General features: G+C 55.0%; 1 long non-coding RNA gene across 1 annotated transcript; it reads left to right on the plus strand.

Moving 5' to 3' along the window:
* Nucleotides 1–19,349: 19,349 nt before the first annotated feature.
* Nucleotides 19,350–23,914, plus strand: LOC142824211 (uncharacterized). Its single transcript, XR_012899153.1, has 4 exons — nucleotides 19,350–19,659; nucleotides 19,950–20,806; nucleotides 21,107–21,963; nucleotides 22,264–23,914. It is a non-coding gene; the product is annotated as an uncharacterized LOC142824211 (long non-coding RNA).
* Nucleotides 23,915–24,386: the final 472 nt, after the last annotated feature.

Here is a 24,386-nt window from a genome sequence, read left to right on the forward strand (position 1 = left end):
CCCCACCATGTTTGGGATTTTTTTGTGAAGGTGTCTGGCAACTGAGTAGCTGCAGTTGTCCTATTGTGGAGCAGTCTGATGATGGAAATGAATTTCTGTGGACACACAGAACCCACACAGCATCTTCCACAGAGCAACACGATTGATGGAGTCAAAGGCCTTGGTTAGATAGATGAATGCCACAAAGTTTCCAGAAGCTGTATACAATGGCAACAAAAGTGCAATGTCAGGAAGATATCAGTCGTGCCTCATGTTGGCCTGAAGCCACGGTGACAAAGTGGGGATTGTATTCACTTTGTTGTGTTGCATATGAGTTTTACTGCCCTATGGTAACCCCGTGGGTATGCCTCAGTTTCCCAGGGCACGGCGCTAATACCTAGATGGTGACGAGGAGTCCAGGAGGGAATATAGCCAAGTAACACCTGTCTGCCTGGGAAGGAGAAAAAAAGGGCAGAGGAGGGGGTTGGGGCCAGGATGCTGTGTGTGGGAGAGTTATTCTCAGGGGCTTTGGGGTAAAGGGAGTGTCTCAGGGCACTGGGCCCAAGATGGATTGTACTGACCACTTCTGAGTTTCTGTGCTGACAAGTCTGTTGTGCACTGCATCCTAATCTACTAATAACCCTTCTGTTCTCCTTGCTGACTAAGAGTCTCTTCTCACTGTGGATGGGGTGCAGGGCCCTGTGGCTTCTCACACTTTGGTGACAGTTGTTCCTTAGCAAAGTGGGGAAGGTAGTTTATTAGAATCTGGGTCAGGATCTTCCCCAGCAGCAGAGAAAGGCCCATCACTCTGCAATTCCTGCACAAAGATTTGTGCCCTTTTTCGAATATGGTGGTAATGTTGGTGTTCGTGGAGTCATAGAATCTTAGGGCTGGAAGAGACCTCAGGAGGTCATCAAGTCCAGATCCCTTTCCAAAGCAGGACCAATCCAAACTAAATCAACCCAGCCAGGGCTTTGTCAAGCCAAGACTTAAAAACCTCTAGGGATGGAGATTCCACCACCTCCCTAGGTAACCCATTCCAGTACTTCACCACCCTCCTAGTGAAATAGTTTTTCCTAATATCCAACCTAAACCACCCCCACTGTAACTTGAGACTATTACTCCTTGTTCTGCCATCCGTCACTCCTGAGAACAGCCTCTTTCTATCCTCTTTGGAACCTTTCTTCATGTAGTTGAAGGCTGCTCTCAAATCCCCTCCCTATTTCTTCTCTTCTGCAACTAAATAAGCCCACATACCTCAGCCTTTCCTCATAGGTCATGTACTCCAGACCCCTAATCATTTTGGTTGCCCTCCGCTGGACCCTCTCCAATGCGTCCATATCCTTTCTATAGTGGGGGGCCCAGAACTGGACTCAATACTCCAGATGTGGCCTCACCAGGGGAATAATCACATCTGATGAAGTGGGTGTTTGCCCACGAAAGCTTATGTTTCAATACATCTGTTAGTCCATAAGGTGCTACAGGACTCCTTGTTGCTTTTGCAGATCCAGACTAACACGGCTACCCCTCTGATACTTATCTAGATTTGTGTTCCTAAAGTCAGGTGGATTTCTTCTCAATGAGCAGGTTTGGCAAGCACTTGGCAAAGTTTGTACTGAAACATTGTCCTACCAGCTTTAAATAATGTCAGTGGGGGTGCTCTCCAGGGGTGCTGTCCTGTGATTATTTTCTTCTTCCGTGATGGCACGCTGGACTTCTTCAGAAGTTGGAGGACCAGCAATGTGTTCCATTGCTGGGTGGTGTGGAGTGGACTTGATGGTATTTCAGAGGCTGTGATTTAGAAGGTTCTCAAAGTGCCCCTCCCAGCATTTTTCATGGCTGCATTGTCCTTGAAGAGGTAGAGCTATCCTGGGAATGTAAAACCATTGGGCCTTTGGAGCTTGGCCTATGGATAGCTTGTATTGCTTGATAGAAGCGTTTCATGTCATGAAACCCTGGATCTCAGAGGGTCCTTCTCTTGCCACCATTTATTTATGAAGTCACGTAGCCCCCTCTGGACTTTGCCCAGGTGATAAGGCTTATGTTATGGTTGGAAAGAAGAATCTTTTTGCCAGTTACAGGATGCAGTTCTTTTCTGTTGAATTAATGCTAGGATCCCCTCGTTTTTGCCAAACCAGTCTTGGTGCTGAGGAGTGGAACATCCTATAGTTTCCACACATGCACCATGAATGGTATTTCTAAATTGATAACATCATTGACATTCAAGAGCGCTGGTGCCAGGAAAGTCAGAGTTACTCAGACTGGTGTTGCTGGAAATCTTACAGCTGGCTTGACCTTGAAGTGCGTAGATATTACACTGCTTTCACTTAGGCTTGGGGTATTTGCAGGATGATGGAGAAAGCTGCAGGTGCATGATTGATCTTACCAGTCGACAGTCTGTTCAGCAGTGATCTGTACCTCTCATGGTTAGTGTCATACAGACATCAGCACAGTCTGAAGCTCTGACTATAACATGGTCAAGGACATGCCAGTGTTTGAAGACCACCAGAGGCATCCTTGGTCCAGTTTGTTACTCTGCCTGACAAAGGTGTTTGTGGGTGTGTCTAGACTACAGGGACTTTTTGTCGACAAAACTATACCTGCGTCTACACTGCCGCTGAGTTCTGTCAACATAATGTCGACAGAACTCAGCAGTTTTGTTGATGGCTGTAAACCTCATTCTACAAGAAATAACGCCTTTTGTCGACAGAGTTCTTTCAACAGAAGGCGTTATTGTATCTACACTGTACTTTGCGTCTACGCTGTCATGTCGACAAAGTGGCTTGCTTTGTCACCAGAAATGGATGTAGTCTAGACGCTCTTTGTCGACTGAAGCTTTGTCGACAGTATCTGTCGACAAAACTTCTGTTGACAAAAGCCTATAGTCTAGACGTACCCTGTGAGAAGCTAGTCATGCTTCACACTGTTTGCGGAGGAGAATAACACTGGGGTAGACATTTCCCACCCGTTCTTTGCATCATGCCACTCCAGAGTGGGAAGCCCTGTCCGACTTTGGCATTGAAATCTCCAGGAGGATGAGTTTGCCTGCCCTAAGCGTGGCTGCAGTTCTTACATCAAGTGTTTATAAAACTGCTCCTTGTTGCCTTCATCATTATCAGGTCTTGGGGCGTGTGCACTGATCACTGCGGCGTTGTCATAATCAGAAGGAGTGCTGACTAGCACCTGGTGACTAAGGGGTTAATTCAGGTACCTAGCAAAGATTTTGGCTTGGGGTGTTTGGGCAATCCACCAATAACAATGGCGGTAGGAATTTCAAACTCGAAGAGGGTTTTTTTTCTCTTTTTTTCTGAGATCTGAGCAGTTTCTCCCAGGTATTGAGGTAGATGGGAGGCACTTTCTCTCTCCAAGATCAGACTTCTTGAAATGTGTAAGTGGTAGGGCTGTCAAGCGATTAAAAAAATTAATCACGATTAATTGTGCGATTAAAAAATGAATTGTGATTAATTGAGCAATTAATTGTGATAGTAAACAATAATAAAACTCCAGCTGACTCTGGGCTCTGTGCAGTGTGGCCCCTTTGAAACACTGCCATGGCATTTCAAAGGGGGCAGTGCCGCACAGCTGATCCCAGGCTCCGTTCACACTGCCCCTTTGAAAGTCTGTGGCAGCATTTCAAAGGGGCAGTGCTGCACAGAGCTTGGGGTCAGATGGGGACTGCAGCTGACCCTGACTCCGCTTTGCACTGCCCCTTTGCAATGCCACAACAGCGTTTCAAAGGGAAGCACTGCATGTAAATGCCTGTGATTAACCCATGTTAAAAAAATTAATACATCAGTTCTGCCCTGCATGAATCACAGGTGTTAATCCGCGTTACTTGACAGCCCTAGTAATTAGGGAAAAGTTTAGATAGTCCATCAGGGTTTATTGTTTTCCTTGTTTGGGGGTTTGGAAATCATGACCCCGAGTTACAAACGTGATCTGTGCTTATGAACTGTGCATGTGTAACTCTATGGGGTCCAACTTACAAACGGAGTTACGACCAATTGCTTAGTCTGTAACTGGTTCGTAAGTTGGGAAGAGGCTGTAGTTGACTAGTCAACTAGTCTTCACATCCTTAGAATGGAGATCGACTGGAAAACATTGCCGGGCAGAGTGTTGGTTAAGTGACTCCAACAGTAGCGTGTAGATACAGACGCAAACCTGCCCCTTGCTCTAGGGGCCAAGCAAGCAGGGCCATGCACACACCTGCAGTGCTGGGGACTCCAGACCCAGGCCTGGCCTGAGGAGTGCACACAGAGGGGGTGTGACAGTCAGATGGTGCCATGGCAGTGCGTTCCTGCATGTGAGCATTTGGCGCGGTGTGTGGCTTTTACATGGGCATATGTGCATGATGTGTTCCAGTCAGACGGTGTCCTGGCAGCAGTGCCAGGTGGATACTTGAGACCCGCTCCTGGAGAGCAACACCCCTCACTTCCCCAGCCAGAGCCTGCAATGGCCCAGACAGTCTGAGAGGGCCAGAGGGAAGAGGCAGGCGGGACAGGGACTCGGGCTCAGGGCCCCACCCGTGACTGCAGCGGGAGCTGGCAGACACTGAGACGGACACACGCCCTCTCAGGGGGTCTCTTGTTTTGACAGTCACACATGGGAACCCCACTTGGTCTCCCATGATGCACTGATGCGGGCGGGGGGATTGTAACTCCTGTGGCGCGTTCTGGCATGAGGCAGGAGCTGTGTGTCTCACATCCCTTGCAGGGCAACAAACAGCAGTCACGTGGACGCTGTGAGCTCTAACAATGTAGCGTCATGCCAACATGTGTGGCGCGGTGGACACCCGTCCCACGGACTGCAAGTGACGTTTGCTCAGTCCACAGCCTGACAGCAACCGACTGGGAACAGTGACCGGAAGGTGCCCAGGTACGAGCGCTCAGCTGGTGCCAGGTCAGCGAGTGGTAGGCAGGAGACACGGGGCCAGGCGGGACGGGTTCAGACACGGGGTGCCTGGCTGGGACAGCGACTGGGCTTGGAGGTTTCCTGCGGCGGTGCAGCCAGCGTAGCCCACCAGCTCCCGTGGTACGTGGGGCAGAGGAAGGACAGCAGAGCGGAGGCTGGAACCGCTCCGACAAGGCACCACTCTGCTTATGGTTGCCAGGTGTCCGGTTTTGAACTGGACGGTCCAGGCTTTCAGCTTTTTCTTCGGGAAACAAATTGAGAAAATATAAATGTCCGCGAAAGCGGCAAGGACTTCTGTGCCACAGGACTCCTCGCCGCTTTTGCAGATTCAGACTAACGCGGCTACTCCTCTGATAAATGTCTGGTATCTTCTAAATCAGATGGAATGCAGATTGTGATGTCATGTCAGGTGTGTCTGGTATTTTTGGTGAAACCATCTGGCAACCCTAGCTCTGCTCCTTGCTTGGCCGGGGTTGTTCTGACGTCACAGGGAGCGGGTTCCCCAGGAAATCTGGGCGGAGGAGAAGTGACGCAGTGCAGCGGATTGCGGTCTGCGCCACCCGGCCCCAAGGGAGTGGCGGCGGGAGGCGGCAGCGAGGTCAGAGCGTGACGCTGCCCCGCCCGGATCTCAGCCCTTGGCCGCCCGAGTGTGCACCCCGCCCGGCCAGGCCGCTCCCCTGTAGCTCCGCCCCCAGCGCTGAGCCCCGCCCAGCCGGGCCGCTCCCCTGTAGCTCCGCCCCCAGCGCTGAGCCCCGCCCGGCCGGGCCGCTCCCCTGTAGCTCCGCCCCCAGCGCTGAGCCCCGCCCAGCCGGGCCGCTCCCCTGTAGCTCCGCCCCCAGCGCTGCGCCCGCTGCCTCGTGGCCCGGCTGGGTGCGAAGCTGCCGCTGCCCGCTACGAACAGCAGCGCGCTGCAAGTGACGTCATTGCCCTGGCGCGGTGCATGCAAATGATGGAACGCGGGGCACATTCTACCGGCTCCCGTCAGGCTGGAGCACTGAATGGTCCAGCGAGTGACACGTGGGTTCCAGGGTTTGTCGCGCACAGACGGGTCCCAGGCTCCGTCATTAATGGCAGGGGCGGGGCCTGGTCTGGGGGCGGGGCCACTGACTGGCAGGAACTCAGCTGGGACACAGAAGTGAGCAGCAGGAAACTCCTCACGGTCTCCGGAAAACCCTCGTGTGGCCCCTCTCGGCTTGTGAACCGGACGCAGCAGAGCCAGCCCCTCTCCCCAACCCGCCTCACGCTGCTCCTCTGCACTTTATAAGGCAACAGCAGCATCAGCCTCAGCCTGTCCCCATACAAGCCGGCTGGGAAATTTGGTGTTGCGGGGAGCAGACTGCATGGGGCGGGGAGGAGTTTGGTGGGGGGGGGGAGCAGACTGCACGGGGCGGGGAGGAGTTTGGTGGCGGGGATCAGACTGCACGGGGAGGGGAGGAGTTTGGTGGGGGGGGAGCAGACTGCACGGGGCGGAGAGGAGTTTGGTGGCGGGGGGAGCAGACTGCATGGGGCGGAGAGGAGTTTGGTGGTGGGGGGAGCAGACTGCATGAGGAGGGGAGGAGTTTGGTGGGGGGGAGCAGACTGCATGGGGCGGAGAGGAGTTTGGTGGTGGGGGGAGCAGACTGCATGAGGAGGGGAGGAGTTTGGTGGGGGGGAGCAGACTGCACGGGGCGGGGAGGAGTTTGGTGGGGGGAGGGGTTGCTGCGCGGTCTCCTCTCCCCAGGGGGGCGGAGCATCAGCGGCGGACGCTGCCGTCTCTGAGGCAGGAGCCCCGCCCAGCTATGGGGCGGGGCGGGATGAGGGACAGTAGGGAAGGTGGCCGCAGAGGCTTGTGGGAAACTGAGTGCCCCAGTCCGCAGCTCCCATCGGCCATTGCAGGGCCAAGTCAGGCCCGGCGCTGTTCGGTTGGGCGGTTGCAGCGGAAGTGACATCACAACGCGGCCTTGGATCAGGGAGCGACGGGGTTGGTCTCGCGCGCGTGTGACTCCCAGCGTGAGCGATGCATCCTGGGACTTGTAGTTCTCAGAGTGCAGCCTCACGGGGCATGTCTCTGTCCGCTCCGCCCCTATCATAGCCCCGCCCCTCCTCTCCCCCCTCCCGTCATAGCCCCGCCCAGCGTGTTCCAGCTTCTCCCGGCCCCCACCTGCATCCCAGGCCGCCCCCGCCGGGCTACTCAGGCCCCGCTCAAGTCTGCCCGTGCCCTCTGCACGGCCCCCCCCCCGCCCGACCTGCACCCCCTTCTCCCACCTCAGTGCATTCCACACCCCCAGCCCATCGTGCACCCCTTCCCCCACTCCAGTCCATACAACACCCCCTGCCCAACCTGCACCCCTTCTCCACCTCAGTGCATTCCTCACCCCCAGCCCAACCTGCACCCCCTTCTCAACCTCCAGCGCATTCCCCACCCCCAGCCCATCGTGCACCCCCTTCCCCCACCCCCAGTCCATTCTGCACCCCCTGCCCAACCTGCACTCCCTTCCCCATCCCCCAGTCTATTCCGCACCCCCAGCCCAATCTACAACACTCTTCCCCCACCCCCAGTCCATACAACACCCCCTGCCCAACCTGCACTCCCTTCCCCACCCCCCAGTCCATACAACACCCCCTGCCCAACCTGCACTCCCTTCCCCACCCCCCAGTCTATTCCGCACCCCCAGCCCAATCTGCACTCCCTTCCCCCACTCCAGTCCATTCAACACCCCCTGCCTAACCTGCAACCCCTTCCCTGACCACCAAGTGTATTCAACCCCTCCCCTCCCACGCAAACTGCCTCTCATGTGTTTCTCTCTTGTTGCTCTCTCGTATTGGCCAGTACGTTCTGTCTGTCTGTTTCTGTCTGTGTCTTTGTCCTTGCTCTGCTTCTGCCGTGTCCTTGTACAGGACACGTACAGACATTCCAGGTGAGCATCTCCACGGGTTAAGGGCCCAGGAGCTAATGGGAATTCTGCAGGTACGCCAGTCGCGCAAGGGAGAGCAAGGGAGAGCGGTGGTGCGTCATGGCAGACTGACTCAGTGTTGTTGTAATGGACCCGATACAGAAGGGCGGCGGGGGGGGGGGTCTAAAGCAGTGGTCTCCAACCTTTTTACACCCAAGATCACTTTTTAAATGACAGACCAAGCCAAGATTTACCGCCCTGCCCCTTCCTTGAAGCCCCACTCTCTCTATTCTCCTCCTCTCCATCACTTGCTATCACCAATCCTTCTGCTGCTTTTCTTTAAAAAAAACAATTCTTCTGTAGAATGAGGTTTTTCCAACATTTGGCCTGTCTAGACTGGACCAAATGTCAGAAAAAAACCCTTTCTTTTGGAAGCCACCTTATTCCTTGGGGAAAGAGGAATATAGGGGTGACCGAAAGAGCCTGATTGCTCTTCCACTAAACAAGCTGAAGAACAAACGCAACCCTGGATGCAGAAGAGTTTTTCTGGGATATCTCCAGAATCCTGAAAAACTCCTGGGCTACGTCTAGACTACATCCCTTTTTCAGAAAAGGGATGTAAATTAGACGTATCGCAATTGCTAATGAAGCGAGGATTTAAATCTGCCCCGCTTCATTAGCATAAAAATGGCTGCCGTTTTTTTTTCGCACGGAGCTTTGTCGGAAAAAAGCGCCAGTCTAGACGCTGATCTTGCGGAAAATAAACCCTTTTCCAGAAGAGCCCTTATTCCTACTTTCAAGGGTGCCAATGTAGACACAGCCCTGCAGTCTAGCTGTACCGCCGCTGGATTGAGAATCCCTCATTCTCTACGGTGGGAATGAGGGATTTGGGTGTGGGAAGGGGTGAGAGGTGCAAGCTCTGGGAGGAAATCTGGATGCAGGAGGAGGTGGAGAAGGGGACACTGGCTCGGGGAGGGGACTCCAGGCTGGGCAGTGTCAGGATACTAAGCAAGTCACAGGCTTGTGGATGTGAGGGTGCAGGAATTTGGGTTGGGGTATGTGAAGGGCTCAGGGCAGGGGGTTCCAGTGTTTGATAGGCTCAGATCTAGGGTCTGGGGAAGGGGGAGTGCAGGAGTGGTTGTGGCCAGATGGGGGCGTGACCCCAATTGGGGGTTTGTTGGCCAAACTTCATTTTTAAATAAAATACTATGTTAAGCACAAAAAGTTTCTACATTGTCTTTATTTATGAGAATGGCAGAGAACCTGCCTTGAGTCAGGGGTCACTGACTCATAGAAAAGTCCTTTGGGAGCAGGGGACACAGTACAGGGGAGGGGTGCTAGTGGGTTCTGGGACAGGGAACAGGGTGCCAGTGGGGGCAGGGAAGAGGGGGCAGAGTGCCAGGACAGGTTTCTGCAGCAGGGGACTGGGTGCTGGGGGGGACAGGTTTCTGTAGTGGGGAAGGCGGGGGGACAGTTTTCTGCAGTAGGAGACAGGGTGCCAGAGGGAACTGGTTTCTGCAGGGGGGGTAGGGTGCCAGGGGACAAGTTTCTGCAAAGGGGGGGAAGGGTTATACAGCGTAGTGGGGGGACAAGGGAGAGGGGGCAGGGGACAGGTTTGGGGCAGAGGAGAGGGAACAAGGTTGGGGGCAGGGAGTTCCCTACACCAGCCACGGAGGGAAGCCTCCGACCCGCGCTCCCTCCGGACTGACTGCAGGGCAGCCGGGCTGGAGTGAAGAGAAGCGGCTGCCCGGAGAGCTGGCCATGGCACTCAGCCAGGGTGCACCAAGCTCCACGTGGGCAGGCGCAGAGGAGAAGCCGCCAATCAGCTGGAGTGCGGGGCAGCCTCTTTCTGCTGGAAGCCACAGTCAGCTGGCTGGGGTGTTTCAGCCCTCCAGATCTCCCAGCTCCCACCATTCCTTGCAGCTACTCACCTGTGTTTTTGCTCAGTGAGTAGCTGCTCCTAAAATGAGGAAATCTAATGTAAATGTACTGCACAGGAACACAGTTCAGAGAGGGCTCAAGAGCTACTCTTAGACCCCCTGACATCTACCGGTAGATCACAATCTATTGGTTGGTGACCATGGGGCTAAAAGATAGAATTCCCGTAGCCACAGACCTTAGTGAGTGAGAGCTCACGCTGGACTTTTTCTGCCACCCTTTCAGGGGAATCAGTGTGGGGCCGTGGGCAAAGAAGAAAGAGTCCAAGATGAACTTGAGCTGCCTGGACGTGATTCTCGGAATTCTGGCTGCCTCTCATGTGTTTCTCTCTTGTTGCTCTCTCGTATTGGCCAATACGTTCTGTCTGTCTGTTTCTGTCTGTGTCTTTTGTCCTTGCTCTGCTTCTGCCGTGTCCTTGTACAGCACACTTGCAGGCATTCCAGGTGAGCATCTCCAAGGGTTAAGGGCTCAGGAGCCAACGGGAATTCTGCAGGTGCGCCAGTCGCGCAAGGGAGAGCGGTGGTGCGTCATGGCTGACTGACTCAGTGTTCTTGTAGAGGGCCCGATACATAGGCGAGAGGGGGGGAAAGGGCTAAAGGATAGAATTCCCACAGCCACAGACCTTAGTGAGTGAGAACTCAAGCTGGGCTTTTTCTGCCGCCTTTGCAGAGGAATCAGTGCGGGGCCGTGGGCGGAGAAGAAAGAGTCCGAGATGGACTTGAGCTGCCTGCACGTGATTCTCGGAACACGTGAAGGGTCCTCAGCGTTCGGCCTTCCCGTGGCTCTGTGTGAGTAAGAGATGCGTGCTTTGAAATCTTCACGCGTCCTGGCAGTAGCTTTCTTCTGAGGCAGAGAGCTTCCTGCTGGTGCACGGAGCCTGGTGGCTTGGGGACTGGTGAAGGGGAAGTAGGCAGTTCAACAGAGCGTGGATAGAGATTCAAGGCCTCCTTTCTCTCCGCGTTCCTGTAGTGGCAGCGGGAGGGGATGGCCGATGGTGGGAGGCTGCGGTGCGATGGTGGGAGGAGAAGCGATGCCGCGTCCTTTCGGACTGAAATGCTAAGTTGTTTGTTTGTTTGTTTGTTTGTTTGTTCCCCCTCTGCTGTGTTCGGTAGCGAGCGATAAGAAGTCAACCCTCCCGGTGTCCTCCCGTCTGGGGATGGAACGAAAACGAGAACAGCGAGCTCGGGAGCTTGGTCGAAGCGAGGCGAGAACCGTCTGGCTGGGAGCGGAGCAGCCATCGCTGACACGGAGATAAGTGTCGGGTGTGGTAATCTCTCGGCTTACGGCCCACTCGGGTCTAGGAAGGGAAGTCACGTTTGCTTAGACAGGGAGTCCGAGCGGAGGTTCCCGAGGTGCTTCCTTGGTTGTGGGAGAAACAGGGCTCCCGTTTGTCAGGGGTGCTGGTTTCTCTGGAACACGGGGTCCTTCTCAGCAGACGCTTGGCTCGAGGAGGAAGACGCAAGGTGGTAAGGTTTCTGGCTGCCACTCATGTGTTTCTCTCTTGTTGCTCTCTCGTATTGGCCAATACGTTCTGTCTGTCTGTGTCTTTTGTCCTTGCTCTGCTTCTGCCGTGTCCTTGTGCAGCACACTTGCAGGCATTCCAGGTGAGCATCTCCAAGGGTTAAGGGCTCAGGAGCCAACGGGAATTCTGCAGGTACGCCAGTCGCGCAAGGGAGAGCGGTGGTGCGTCATGGCTGACTGACTCGGTGTTCTTGTAGAGGACTCGATACATAGGCGAGAGGGGGGGAAAGGGCTAAAGGATGGAATTCCCACAGCCACAGACCTTAGTGAGTGGGAGCTAACGCTGGGCTTTTTCGGCCACTCTTGCAGAGGAATCAGTGCGGGGCCGTGGGCTGAGAAGATACCGTCCGAGATGGACTTGAGCTGCCTGGGTGTGATTCTCGGAACACGTGCAGGGTCCTCAGCGTTCGGCCTTCCCATGGCTCTGTGTGAGTAAGAGGTGCGTGCTTTGAAATCTTCACGCGTCCTGGCAGTATGTTTCTTCTGAGGCAGAGAGCTTCCTGCTGGGGCACGGAGCCTAGTGGCTTGGGGATTGGTGAAGGGGCAGTAGGCGGTTCAACAGAGCGTGGATAGAGATTCAAGGCCTCCTTTCACTCCCCGTTCCTGTAGTGGCAACGGGAGGTGGTGTCCGATGGTGGGAGGCTGCGGTGCGATGGTGGGAGGAGAAGCGATGCCGCGTCCTTGCGGACTGAAACGCTAAGTTGTTTGTTTGTTTTTTCCCCTCTGCTGTGTTCGGTAGCGAGCGATAAGAAGTCAACCCTCCCGGTGTCCTCCCGTCTGGGGATGGAACGAAAACGAGAACGGCGAACTCGGGAGCTTGGTCGAAGCGAGGCAAGAACCGTCCGGTTGAGAGCGGAGCAGCCATCGCTGACAGGGAGATAAGTGTCGGGTCTGGAAATCTCTCGGCTTACGGCCCACTCGGGTCTAGGAAAGGAAGTCACGTTTGCTTAGACAGCGAGTCCGAGCGGAGGTTCCCGAGGTGCTTCCTTGGTAGCTCCCGTTTGTCAGGGCTTTCGTTTGTCACGGGTGCTGGTTTCTCTGGAATACGGTGTCCTCCTTTGCAGACGCTTGGCTCGAGGAGGAAGACGCAAGGTGGTAAGGTTTCTGACTGCCTCTTATGTGTTTCTCTCTTGTTGCTCTCTAGTATTGGCCAATACGTCCTGTCTGTCTGTTTCTGTCTGTGTCTTTGTCCTTGCTCTGCTTCTGCCGTGTCCTTGTACAGCACACTTGCAGGCATTCCAGGTGAGCATCTCCAAGGGTTAAGGGCTCAGGAGCCAACGGGAATTCTGCAGGTACGCCAGTCGCGCAAGGGAGAGCGGTGGTGCGTCATGGCTGACTGACTCGGTGTTCTTGTAGAGGACTCGATACATAGGCGAGAGGGGGGGAAAGGGCTAAAGGATGGAATTCCCACAGCCACAGACCTTAGTGAGTGGGAGCTAACGCTGGGCTTTTTCGGCCACCCTTGCAGAGGAATCAGTGCGGGGCCGTGGGCTGAGAAGATACCGTCCGAGATGGACTTGAGCTGCCTGGGCGTGATTCTCGGAACACGTGCAGGGTCCTCAGCGTTCGGCCTTCCCATGGCTCTGTGTGAGTAAGAGGTGCGTGCTTTGAAATCTTCAAGCGTCCTGGCAGTATGTTTCTTCTGAGGCAGAGAGCTTCCTGCTGGGGCACGGAGCCTAGTGGCTTGGGGATTGGTGAAGGGGCAGTAGGCGGTTCAACAGAGCGTGGATAGAGATTCAAGGCCTCCTTTCACTCCCCGTTCCTGTAGTGGCAACGGGAGGTGGTGTCCGATGGTGGGAGGCTGCGGTGCGATGGTGGGAGGAGAAGCGATGCCGCGTCCTTGCGGACTGAAACGCTAAGTTGTTTGTTTGTTTTTTCCCCTCTGCTGTGTTCGGTCGCGAGCGATAAGAAGTCAACCCTCCCGGTGTCCTCCCGTCTGGGGATGGAACGAAAACGAGAACGGCGAACTCGGGAGCTTGGTCGAAGCGAGGCGAGAACCGTCCGGTTGAGAGCGGAGCAGCCATCGCTGACAGGGAGATAAGTGTCGGGTCTGGAAATCTCTCGGCTTACGGCCCACTCGGGTCTAGGAAAGGAAGTCACGTTTGCTTAGACAGCGAGTCCGAGCGGAGGTTCCCGAGGTGCTTCCTTGGTAGCTCCCGTTTGTCAGGGCTTTCGTTTGTCACGGGTGCTGGTTTCTCTGGAATACGGTGTCCTCCTTTGCAGACGCTTGGCTCGAGGAGGAAGACGCAAGGTGGTAAGGTTTCTGACTGCCTCTTATGTGTTTCTCTCTTGTTGCTCTCTAGTATTGGCCAATACGTCCTGTCTGTCTGTTTCTGTCTGTGTCTTTGTCCTTGCTCTGCTTCTGCCGTGTCCTTGTAGAGCACACTTGCAGGCATTCCAGGTGAGTATCTCCAAGGGTTAAGGGCTCAGGAGCCAACGGGAATTCTGCAGGTACGCCAGTCGCGCAAGGGAGAGCGGTGGCGCGTCCTGGCTGACTGACTCGGTGTTCTTGTAGACGACCCGATACATAGGCGAGAGGGGGGGAAAGGGCTAAAGGATAGAATTCCCACAGCCACAGACCTTAGTGAGTGAGAGCTAACGCTGGGCTTTTTCGGCCACCCTTGCAGAGGAATCAGTGCGGGGCCGTGGGCTGAGAAGATACCGTCCGAGATGGACTTGAGCTGCCTGGACGTGATTCTCGGAACACGTGAAGGGTCCTCAGCGTTCGGCCTTCCCATGGTTCTGTGTGAGTAAGAGATGCGTGCTTTGAAATCTTCAAGCGTCCTGGCAGTATGTTTCTTCTGAGGCAGAGAGCTTCCTGCTGGGGCACGGAGCCTGGTGGCTTGGGGACTGGTGAAGGGGCAGTAGGCGGTTCAACAGAGCGTGGATAGAGATTCAAGACCTCCGTTCTGTCCGCATTCCTGGAGTGGCAGCGGGAGGGGGTGGCCGATGGTGGGAGGAGAAGCGATGCCGCGTCCTTGCGGACTGAAACGCTAAGTTGTTTGTTTGTTTTTTCCCCTCTGCTGTGTTCGGTCGCGAGCGATAAGAAGTCAACCCTCCCGGTGTCCTCCCGTCTGGGGATGGAACGAAAACGAGAACGGCGAACTCGGGAGCTTGGTCGAAGCGAGGCAAGAACCGTCCGGTTGAGAGCGGAGCAGCCATCGCTGACAGGGAGATAAGTGTCGGGTCTGGAAATCTCTCGGCTTACGGCCCACTCGGGTCTAGGAAAGGAAGTCACGTTTGCTTAGACAGCGAGTCCGAGCGGAGGTTCCCGAGGTGCTTCCTTGGTAGCTCCCGTTTGTCAGGGCTTTCGTTTGTCACGGGTGCTGGTTTCTCTGGAATACGGTGTCCTCCTTTGCAGACGCTTGGCTCGAGGAGGAAGACGCAAGGTGGTAAGGTTTCTGACTGCCTCTTATGTGTTTCTCTCTTGTTGCTCTCTAGTATTGGCCAATACGTTCTGTCTGTCTGTTTCTGTCTGTGTCTTTGTCCTTGCTGTGCTTCTGCCGTGTCCTTGTAGAGCACACTTGCAGGCATTCCAGGTGAGTATCTCCAAGGGTTAAGGGCTCAGGAGCCAACGGGAATTCTGCAGGTACGCCAGTCGCGCAAGGGAGAGCGGTGGTGCGTCCTGGCTGACTGACTCGGTGTTCTTGTAGACGACCCGATACATAGGCGAGAGGGGGGGAAAGGGCTAAAGGATAGAATTCCCACAGCCACAGACCTTAGTGAGTGAGAGCTAACGCTGGGCTTTTTCGGCCACCCTTGCAGAGGAATCAGTGCGGGGCCGTGGGCTGAGAAGATACCGTCCGAGATGGACTTGAGCTGCCTGGACGTGATTCTCGGAACACGTGAAGGGTCCTCAGCGTTCGGCCTTCCCATGGTTCTGTGTGAGTAAGAGATGCGTGCTTTGAAATCTTCAAGCGTCCTGGCAGTATGTTTCTTCTGAGGCAGAGAGCTTCCTGCTGGGGCACGGAGCCTGGTGGCTTGGGGACTGGTGAAGGGGCAGTAGGCGGTTCAACAGAGCGTGGATAGAGATTCAAGACCTCCGTTCTGTCCGCATTCCTGGAGTGGCAGCGGGAGGGGGTGGCCGATGGTGGGAGGAGAAGCGATGCCGCGTCCTTGCGGACTGAAACGCTAAGTTGTTTGTTTGTTTTTTCCCCTCTGCTGTGTTCGGTAGCGAGCTATAAGAAGTCCACCTTCCCGGTGTCCTCCCGTCTGGGGATGGAACGAAAACGAGAACGGCGAACTCGGGAGCTTGGTCGAAGCGAGGCGAGAACCGTCCGGTTGAGAGCGGAGCAGCCATCGCTGACAGGGAGATAAGTGTCGGGTCTGGAAATCTCTCGGCTTACGGCCCACTCGGGTCTAGGAAGGGAAGTCACGTTTGCTTAGACAGCGAGTCCGAGCGGAGGTTCCCGAGGTGCTTCCTTGGTAGCTCCCGTTTGTCAGGGCTTTCGTTTGTCACGGGTGCTAGTTTCTCTGGAACACGGTGTCCTTTTCAGCATACGCTTGGCTCGAGGAGGAAGACGCAAGGTGGTAAGGTTTCTGGCTGCCTCTCTTGTTTCTCTCTTGTTGCTCTCTCGTATTGGCCAATACGTCCTGTCTGTCTGTTTCTGTCTGTGTCTTTGTCCTTGCTCTGCTTCTTCCGTGTCCTTGTACTTGCAGGCATTCCAGGTGAGCATCTCCAAGGGTTAAGGGCTCAGGAGCCAACGGGAATTCTGCAGGTACGCCAGTCGCGCAAGGGAGAGCGGTGGTGCGTCATGGCTGACTGACTCGGTGTTCTTGTAGAGGACTCGATACATAGGCGAGAGGGGGGGAAAGGGCTAAAGGATGGAATTCCCACAGCCACAGACCTTAGTGAGTGGGAGCTAACGCTGGGCTTTTTCGGCCACTCTTGCAGAGGAATCAGTGCGGGGCCGTGGGCTGAGAAGATACCGTCCGAGATGGACTTGAGCTGCCTGGGTGTGATTCTCGGAACACGTGCAGGGTCCTCAGCGTTCGGCCTTCCCATGGCTCTGTGTGAGTAAGAGGTGCGTGCTTTGAAATCTTCAAGCGTCCTGGCAGTATGTTTCTTCTGAGGCAGAGAGCTTCCTGCTGGGGCACGGAGCCTAGTGGCTTGGGGATTGGTGAAGGGGCAGTAGGCGGTTCAACAGAGCGTGGATAGAGATTCAAGGCCTCCTTTCACTCCCCGTTCCTGTAGTGGCAACGGGAGGTGGTGTCCGATGGTGGGAGGCTGCGGTGCGATGGTGGGAGGAGAAGCGATGCCGCAACCTTGCGGACTGAAACGCTAAGTTGTTTGTTTGTTTTTTCCCCTCTGCTGTGTTCGGTAGCGAGCGATAAGAAGTCAACCCTCCCGGTGTCCTCCCGTCTGGGGATGGAACGAAAACGAGAACGGCGAACTCGGGAGCTTGGTCGAAGCGAGGCGAGAACCGTCCGGTTGAGAGCGGAGCAGCCATCGCTGACAGGGAGATAAGTGTCGGGTCTGGAAATCTCTCGGCTTACGGCCCACTCGGGTCTAGGAAAGGAAGTCACGTTTGCTTAGACAGCGAGTCCGAGCGGAGGTTCCCGAGGTGCTTCCTTGGTAGCTCCCGTTTGTCAGGGCTTTCGTTTGTCACGGGTGCTGGTTTCTCTGGAATACGGTGTCCTCCTTTGCAGACGCTTGGCTCGAGGAGGAAGACGCAAGGTGGTAAGGTTTCTGACTGCCTCTTATGTGTTTCTCTCTTGTTGCTCTCTAGTATTGGCCAATACGTTCTGTCTGTCTGTTTCTGTCTGTGTCTTTGTCCTTGCTCTGCTTCTGCCGTGTCCTTGTAGAGCACACTTGCAGGCATTCCAGGTGAGTATCTCCAAGGGTTAAGGGCTCAGGAGCCAACGGGAATTCTGCAGGTACGCCAGTCGCGCAAGGGAGAGCGGTGGCGCGTCCTGGCTGACTGACTCGGTGTTCTTGTAGACGACCCGATACATAGGCGAGAGGGGGGGAAAGGGCTAAAGGATAGAATTCCCACAGCCACAGACCTTAGTGAGTGAGAGCTAACGCTGGGCTTTTTCGGCCACCCTTGCAGAGGAATCAGTGCGGGGCCGTGGGCTGAGAAGATACCGTCCGAGATGGACTTGAGCTGCCTGGACGTGATTCTCGGAACACGTGAAGGGTCCTCAGCGTTCGGCCTTCCCATGGTTCTGTGTGAGTAAGAGATGCGTGCTTTGAAATCTTCAAGCGTCCTGGCAGTATGTTTCTTCTGAGGCAGAGAGCTTCCTGCTGGGGCACGGAGCCTGGTGGCTTGGGGACTGGTGAAGGGGCAGTAGGCGGTTCAACAGAGCGTGGATAGAGATTCAAGACCTCCGTTCTGTCCGCATTCCTGGAGTGGCAGCGGGAGGGGGTGGCCGATGGTGGGAGGAGAAGCGATGCCGCGTCCTTGCGGACTGAAACGCTAAGTTGTTTGTTTGTTTTTTCCCCTCTGCTGTGTTCGGTCGCGAGCGATAAGAAGTCAACCCTCCCGGTGTCCTCCCGTCTGGGGATGGAACGAAAACGAGAACGGCGAACTCGGGAGCTTGGTCGAAGCGAGGCGAGAACCGTCCGGTTGAGAGCGGAGCAGCCATCGCTGACAGGGAGATAAGTGTCGGGTCTGGAAATCTCTCGGCTTACGGCCCACTCGGGTCTAGGAAAGGAAGTCACGTTTGCTTAGACAGCGAGTCCGAGCGGAGGTTCCCGAGGTGCTTCCTTGGTAGCTCCCGTTTGTCAGGGCTTTCGTTTGTCACGGGTGCTGGTTTCTCTGGAATACGGTGTCCTCCTTTGCAGACGCTTGGCTCGAGGAGGAAGACGCAAGGTGGTAAGGTTTCTGACTGCCTCTTATGTGTTTCTCTCTTGTTGCTCTCTAGTATTGGCCAATACGTCCTGTCTGTCTGTTTCTGTCTGTGTCTTTGTCCTTGCTGTGCTTCTGCCGTGTCCTTGTAGAGCACACTTGCAGGCATTCCAGGTGAGTATCTCCAAGGGTTAAGGGCTCAGGAGCCAACGGGAATTCTGCAGGTACGCCAGTCGCGCAAGGGAGAGCGGTGGTGCGTCCTGGCTGACTGACTCGGTGTTCTTGTAGACGACCCGATACATAGGCGAGAGGGGGGGAAAGGGCTAAAGGATAGAATTCCCACAGCCACAGACCTTAGTGAGTGAGAGCTAACGCTGGGCTTTTTCGGCCACCCTTGCAGAGGAATCAGTGCGGGGCCGTGGGCTGAGAAGATACCGTCCGAGATGGACTTGAGCTGCCTGGACGTGATTCTCGGAACACGTGAAGGGTCCTCAGCGTTCGGCCTTCCCATGGTTCTGTGTGAGTAAGAGATGCGTGCTTTGAAATCTTCAAGCGTCCTAGCAGTATGTTTCTTCTGAGGCAGAGAGCTTCCTGCTGGGGCACGGAGCCTGGTGGCTTGGGGACTGGTGAAGGGGCAGTAGGCGGTTCAACAGAGCGTGGATAGAGATTCAAGACCTCCGTTCTGTCCGCATTCCTGGAGTGGCAGCGGGAGGGGGTGGCCGATGGTGGGAGGAGAAGCGATGCCGCGTCCTTGCGGACTGAAACGCTAAGTTGTTTGTTTGTTTTTTCCCCTCTGCTGTGTTCGGTAGCGAGCGATAAGAAGTCAACCCTCCCGGTGTCCTCCCGTCTGGGGATGGAACGAAAACGAGAACGGCGAACTCGGGAGCTTGGTCGAAGCGAGGCGAGAACCGTCCGGTTGAGAGCGGAGCAGCCATCGCTGACAGGGAGATAAGTGTCGGGTCTGGAAATCTCTCGGCTTACGGCCCACTCGGGTCTAGGAAAGGAAGTCACGTTTGCTTAGACAGCGAGTCCGAGCGGAGGTTCCCGAGGTGCTTCCTTGGTAGCTCCCGTTTGTCAGGGCTTTCGTTTGTCACGGGTGCTGGTTTCTCTGGAATACGGTGTCCTCCTTTGCAGACGCTTGGCTCGAGGAGGAAGACGCAAGGTGGTAAGGTTTCTGACTGCCTCTTATGTGTTTCTCTCTAGTATTGGCCAATACGTTCTGTCTGTCTGTTTCTGTCTGTGTCTTTGTCCTTGCTGTGCTTCTGCCGTGTCCTTGTAGAGCACACTTGCAGGCATTCCAGGTGAGTATCTCCAAGGGTTAAGGGCTCAGGAGCCAACGGGAATTCTGCAGGTACGCCAGTCGCGCAAGGGAGAGCGGTGGTGCGTCCTGGCTGACTGACTCGGTGTTCTTGTAGACGACCCGATACATAGGCGAGAGGGGGGGAAAGGGCTAAAGGATAGAATTCCCACAGCCACAGACCTTAGTGAGTGAGAGCTAACGCTGGGCTTTTTCGGCCACCCTTGCAGAGGAATCAGTGCGGGGCCGTGGGCTGAGAAGATACCGTCCGAGATGGACTTGAGCTGCCTGGACGTGATTCTCGGAACACGTGAAGGGTCCTCAGCGTTCGGCCTTCCCATGGTTCTGTGTGAGTAAGAGATGCGTGCTTTGAAATCTTCAAGCGTCCTGGCAGTATGTTTCTTCTGAGGCAGAGAGCTTCCTGCTGGGGCACGGAGCCTGGTGGCTTGGGGACTGGTGAAGGGGCAGTAGGCGGTTCAACAGAGCGTGGATAGAGATTCAAGACCTCCGTTCTGTCCGCATTCCTGGAGTGGCAGCGGGAGGGGGTGGCCGATGGTGGGAGGAGAAGCGATGCCGCGTCCTTGCGGACTGAAACGCTAAGTTGTTTGTTTGTTTTTTCCCCTCTGCTGTGTTCGGTAGCGAGCTATAAGAAGTCCACCTTCCCGGTGTCCTCCCGTCTGGGGATGGAACGAAAACGAGAACAGCGAACTCGGGAGCTTGGTCGAAGCGAGGCGAGAACCGTCCGGTTGAGAGCGGAGCAGCCATCGCTGACAGGGAGATAAGTGTCGGGTCTGGAAATCTCTCGGCTTACGGCCCACTCGGGTCTAGGAAGGGAAGTCACGTTTGCTTAGACAGCGAGTCCGAGCGGAGGTTCCCGAGGTGCTTCCTTGGTAGCTCCCGTTTGTCAGGGCTTTCGTTTGTCACGGGTGCTGGTTTCTCTGGAATACGGTGTCCTCCTTTGCAGACGCTTGGCTCGAGGAGGAAGACGCAAGGTGGTAAGGTTTCTGACTGCCTCTCTTGTTTCTCTCTTGTTGCTCTCTAGTATTGGCCAATACGTCCTGTCTGTCTGTTTCTGTCTGTGTCTTTGTCCTTGCTCTGCTTCTGCCGTGTCCTTGTACAGCACACTTGCAGGCATTCCAGGTGAGCATCTCCAAGGGTTAAGGGCTCAGGAGCCAACGGGAATTCTGCAGGTACGCCAGTCGCGCAAGGGAGAGCGGTGGTGCGTCATGGCTGACTGACTCGGTGTTCTTGTAGAGGACTCGATACATAGGCGAGAGGGGGGGAAAGGGCTAAAGGATGGAATTCCCACAGCCACAGACCTTAGTGAGTGGGAGCTAACGCTGGGCTTTTTCGGCCACCCTTGCAGAGGAATCAGTGCGGGGCCGTGGGCTGAGAAGATACCGTCCGAGATGGACTTGAGCTGCCTGGGCGTGATTCTCGGAACACGTGCAGGGTCCTCAGCGTTCGGCCTTCCCATGGCTCTGTGTGAGTAAGAGGTGCATGCTTTGAAATCTTCAAGCGTCCTGGCAGTATGTTTCTTCTGAGGCAGAGAGCTTCCTGCTGGGGCACGGAGCCTAGTGGCTTGGGGATTGGTGAAGGGGCAGTAGGCGGTTCAACAGAGCGTGGATAGAGATTCAAGGCCTCCTTTCACTCCCCGTTCCTGTAGTGGCAACGGGAGGTGGTGTCCGATGGTGGGAGGCTGCGGTGCGATGGTGGGAGGAGAAGCGATGCCGCGTCCTTGCGGACTGAAACGCTAAGTTGTTTGTTTGTTTTTTCCCCTCTGCTGTGTTCGGTAGCGAGCTATAAGAAGTCCACCTTCCCGGTGTCCTCCCGTCTGGGGATGGAACGAAAACGAGAACAGCGAACTCGGGAGCTTGGTCGAAGCGAGGCGAGAACCGTCCGGTTGAGAGCGGAGCAGCCATCGCTGACAGGGAGATAAGTGTCGGGTCTGGAAATCTCTCGGCTTACGGCCCACTCGGGTCTAGGAAAGGAAGTCACGTTTGCTTAGACAGCGAGTCCGAGCGGAGGTTCCTGAGGTGCTTCCTTGGTAGCTCCCGTTTGTCAGGGCTTTCGTTTGTCACGGGTGCTAGTTTCTCTGGAACACGGTGTCCTTTTCAGCATACGCTTGGCTCGAGGAGGAAGACGCAAGGTGGTAAGGTTTCTGGCTGCCTCTCTTGTTTCTCTCTTGTTGCTCTCTCGTATTGGCCAATACGTCCTGTCTGTCTGTTTCTGTCTGTGTCTTTGTCCTTGCTCTGCTTCTGCCGTGTCCTTGTACAGCACACTTGCAGGCATTCCAGGTGAGCATCTCCAAGGGTTAAGGGCTCAGGAGCCAACGGGAATTCTGCAGGTACGCCAGTCGCGCAAGGGAGAGCGGTGGTGCGTCATGGCTGACTGACTCGGTGTTCTTGTAGAGGACTCGATACATAGGCGAGAGGGGGGGAAAGGGCTAAAGGATGGAATTCCCACAGCCACAGACCTTAGTGAGTGGGAGCTAACGCTGGGCTTTTTCGGCCACCCTTGCAGAGGAATCAGTGCGGGGCCGTGGGCTGAGAAGATACCGTCCGAGATGGACTTGAGCTGCCTGGGTGTGATTCTCGGAACACGTGCAGGGTCCTCAGCGTTCGGCCTTCCCATGGCTCTGTGTGAGTAAGAGGTGCGTGCTTTGAAATCTTCAAGCGTCCTGGCAGTATGTTTCTTCTGAGGCAGAGAGCTTCCTGCTGGGGCACGGAGCCTAGTGGCTTGGGGATTGGTGAAGGGGCAGTAGGCGGTTCAACAGAGCGTGGATAGAGATTCAAGGCCTCCTTTCACTCCCCGTTCCTGTAGTGGCAACGGGAGGTGGTGTCCGATGGTGGGAGGCTGCGGTGCGATGGTGGGAGGAGAAGCGATGCCGCGTCCTTGCGGACTGAAACGCTAAGTTGTTTGTTTGTTTTTTCCCCTCTGCTGTGTTCGGTAGCGAGCGATAAGAAGTCAACCCTCCCGGTGTCCTCCCGTCTGGGGATGGAACGAAAACGAGAACGGCGAACTCGGGAGCTTGGTCGAAGCGAGGCGAGAACCGTCCGGTTGAGAGCGGAGCAGCCATCGCTGACAGGGAGATAAGTGTCGGGTCTGGAAATCTCTCGGCTTACGGCCCACTCGGGTCTAGGAAGGGAAGTCACGTTTGCTTAGACAGCGCGTCCAAACGGAGGTTCCACTCCCGCAGTGCATTCCAACTTCCCGCTCACACAACCTGCACCCCCACCAGTGCTCTTCCCTAGCCCATACCCCCTATTCCTGGTGTCCGTCAGTTTCCCTTCTTCTCTCCACAGACTCAGAGCAACCTGCACCCCCAGAGCATCCCTCCATTCATGTTTCCATCAGCCCCTCTTTTTCCTACCTAGGACACTCCCCATCCCACACTCTATCCCTATCCCTACCTTTCCCCCATCTATAGGACCCTTAACCCCCGTTTCTGCCCTTCCTAACCCACAGTCCCTCCCCCCACACTCCCATCCCGCCTGCCATGTGACCCCCATCACTACCTTCCCCCCAGCCCTCCTTCCGCATGTAAGGACTCCCTCAACCACTCTCCTCTTCCTTCTCAACAACCCCCCATCCCAAGCCATCCCACACTCCAGACCCTTCCAGTCCATCCTCCCATCCATTGGGTCCCAGCCCCCTTCTCTTCCTTTCTACACCCACATCACATGGCAACCTGCACTCCTAATGCTGCCCTTCCTCCATCCATGCCTACACCCATACACGGTATGCGTGCTTTATTTTGTTTTGATAAACGACAGCAATCTCTCAACTGTAAAAGCTAGATTTTAATAAAACAAATGTAGTTTGTGTAATTTCTAACAGCAGGAGGGGAGCGGGGGAAGTTGTGCGTATGTTACTCCTCATTGAGAGGATGGGCAAACGTAGGAGCTTGCATTGTAGTGATTTCTCTCCCGCGTCAGATAATATTATTTTGGGTGTACTTTCCGGAGGGGAACTGCAATTGAGTGCTGGACAATTTCCTAGCTAAGCCTTACCGTAGAGAGCTGTTTGCAGATTCTGTTTTTCTACACTTGGTGCGTCCCAACCTAAGTCAGCAAAACAGGGAGAGGCAGGCAAGGCTAGTGGAGCAAGTAGTCTCAGTGAAATCCCAGCAATTCCGGTGGCATCCCAGAAGGAGGACCAAACCCATCAGAAGCTGGGCCTTTGAGAAAAGGTCTCTCCATGTACTGGGTAAGCTTGGAGGCCTCTCAAGGCGTACCTGCTCCCGGCAGTGCACTTACTCCGTTACAGAAATGCTAACAGTGACAGTCGGTGAATGGGATATTAGCGTATAGTCGTGTATACGATTAATTGATAAGCCTGGGCTTATCCGTTAATCCTGACAACTACACACGCTTCCCTCCCCCTTGCTGTCTCTAATAGAGTGTCAGCAAGGGCTGGGGGCAGGTGAGAGCCTGTGCGCGTGGGGAGCTGGCTTTTAAGTCATCGCCCCAGAAGCACCAGATCCCGCGGAGCTACGTGCTCCGTATCCATCGGTGCACTTCTGATACTGATAAGAACATAAGAATGGCTATACTGGGTCAGACCAAAAGGCCATCTAGCCCAGTAGCCTGTCTGCCAACAGTGGCCAGTGCCAGGTGCCCCAGAGGTGGTGGACCGAAGACAATGATCAAGCAATTTGTCTCCTGCCATCCATCTCCAGTCTTTGACAAACAGAGGCCAGGGGCACCATTTCTTCCTTCCCGCAGGCTAATAGTCTTTTATGGACGTAACCTCCATGAATTTATCTAGTTTTTTTTAAAACTCTGTTATAGTCCTAGCCTTCACAGCATCCTCTGGCAAGGAGTTCCACAGGTTGACTGTGCGCTGTGTGAAGAACTTTCTTTCATTAGGTTTAAGCCTGCTACCCATTAATTTCATTTGGTGTCCTCTAGTTCTTATATTATGGGAACAAGTAAAGAACTTTTCTATATTCATCTTCTCCACACCACTCATGATTTTATAGACCTCTGTCATATCCCCCTCAGTCTCCTCTTTTCTAAGCTGAAAAGTCCTAGTCTCTTTAGCCTCTCTTCATATGGGACCTGTTCCAAACCC

The sequence above is a fragment of the Pelodiscus sinensis genome, unplaced genomic scaffold (genome assembly GCF_049634645.1).
Source record: "Pelodiscus sinensis isolate JC-2024 unplaced genomic scaffold, ASM4963464v1 ctg94, whole genome shotgun sequence".
Lineage (NCBI taxonomy): Eukaryota > Metazoa > Chordata > Testudines > Trionychidae > Pelodiscus > Pelodiscus sinensis.